Here is a 2,300-nt window from a genome sequence, read left to right as displayed (position 1 = left end):
CTTCACAGTGAAGTCTCGCGCTCCAGATTTACGTCATCGTTTTTAAAGCTCTTTCTTTTTTTAAAACAAAGTCAAATGTAATTGTTCGGTGGAATAAATACACATTATTGTAAAGTAAACAAATACAAATGAATTATGTTATTTATCATCGAAATTAAAATAAATTTTATTTGCTGACGACACTACACTGTTCGGCTTGGGTAAAAAATATAGGAATTGTAGGCCGAAATGACCGTTGAACCAAACAAAATAAAATAATTGTTTCATAAAAAATAAAATATCATTAGATGTATCAAAAATAATGATTATCGCAAATCCCCAAAAGACACAGAAATACAAATAAAGAAAGATCAAAAAGAAAGTTCTAACAAGTTTTTTTAAAGTGATTACTGTATTAGCCATGGTGTTAGCCAGAGAACCCATATAAATAGCATACAACCCAAATGAGCAAACATCGCAGTTATGGGTAAATGCAGACATATGTTTGATTAAAAAAAACAACTTCATATTATATAGAGTTCATTAATTGTGCCATATTTAAGTAATTGCATAGAGCAGGGGTTTCCAAACTTTTTCACTCTAAGAGTTACTTTTTGTTACTAATTACCGCAAAGGGCACCCAGTTTGACATGTATTTCTAAAATAACAGCTTATTGTGTTATTACCAGGTTAATTATTGGAAGTAGGGTTAGATACTCAGCCAACCACTAAAAACATTTTACTAGAAAGTCACAGCCCAGCCCTGGTGAACTATTTTTAGAACAAGTTTGCAGCAACTTCAACTGACCTTAGGGGCCACTCTGATGACTGTGAGCACCACATTGGAGACCCCTGGTATTGAGATTTGGGGAAATACATATAAGAGCAAAATAGAATTGCTTATTCAATTACAGAAGAAAGTTATTATGATTGTGCCCAGCGCTGGGTAAAAATATCTTGCAAACACACTGCTTTTAAAAAAACACCAATCCATTCATTTCCTGCACCGCTTATGCTTACTAGGCTCGTGGGGGTATTAAAGATATCGTGAAACGTATATCCCTATTTTTAGTATACAACGCAAAAGAGCACAAACTCACAACACATGTTCAACAGTTGTTTTCCCTACAGAACAGACACTTATTATCTCAGGGGAATCTAAAATTTTATGGTCCAACATTCAAAAGCCATTTTGTCACCTGAAAAGGTATTCATTTATGAAATGATTTACATGAAGACCTAAAATATGTCCATGGAGATAACTGGGATGGGCTCTAGCACCCCCGCAACCCTGGTGAGAATAAGCAGTGCTGATAGTGGAGTCACAAGCGATATTATCATCATACCTGTCAACCTGTACGTTTTTGGCCGTACAAAGCACGTTTATAATGCATTTTAAGACGTGTATGACGTACAAGAAAATCTGTACGGAAAAACGCAAATTTGTCAATTATGGGTGTGTGCCCAGCAATTGGCTGGCAACCAGTTCAGGGTGTCCCCTGCCCACTGCCCGATGATTGCTGGGATGGGCTCCAGCACCCCTGTGACCCTACTGAGGAAAAGCGGTGCAGCTAATGAGATAAGATGAGATGGGTACCATCCGGTATAGAACGACTATCACGAAACGGCAATTCAATCAAGTCAAACGTGTTTGCTGCGGTAGCCTTTATCTCTGTATCAGGGTTTTTTTTCGTTGCAAACGAAGCGAGCGGTTTGATGCTACTGTGTGCATGCGTCTGCCGCCTCGGATTTCATGTCGTAGTTGTGTAGTGAAAGAACGTCCGTCTCTTTTTAGCTTTTTTGGCTCAACTCATTAGAGAGAGCCGGCTCTCAAACGGCTCACTTGCTTTGATGCATTATATTACAAATTATTATGTTGTATAAAGAAGTTAAGAAAAAAAGGAAGTATAAAATGAGAAAATGAAAAAAGACAGGTTTGTGGTTATCCCTTTAATCAGTACATTACCAACAATAATTTAATGCAGAAAATCAATTAATAATTTGAATAAGAAAATGTATTATTCTACTTAATTATATTTGCATGTATTTTTTCCTTCTACAGTGAACGTCCAAGCTACTGGTACTTAATTTTTGAAGTTTTTTTTTATAATAAACCTCATTCATCTCGAGCAACTCAGTATCTCACAACAAAATCTATCATATATATTTTAAAATATATATATATATATATATATATATATATATATATATATATATATATATATATATATATATATATATATTACAATATATAGGATATAACGAAACAAATGTACAATATAACATGTTAAACTACATTACTACAAGATTTTTTTGTATTT

This window comes from Urocampus carinirostris, chromosome 8 (assembly GCF_059441175.1).
Source record: "Urocampus carinirostris isolate Australia breed hairy pipefish chromosome 8, RoL_Ucar_1.0, whole genome shotgun sequence".
Taxonomy (NCBI): Eukaryota; Metazoa; Chordata; class Actinopteri; order Syngnathiformes; family Syngnathidae; genus Urocampus; species Urocampus carinirostris.
The sequence above is the reverse complement of the archived record's forward strand: the minus strand, read 5'-3'. Positions refer to the sequence as shown.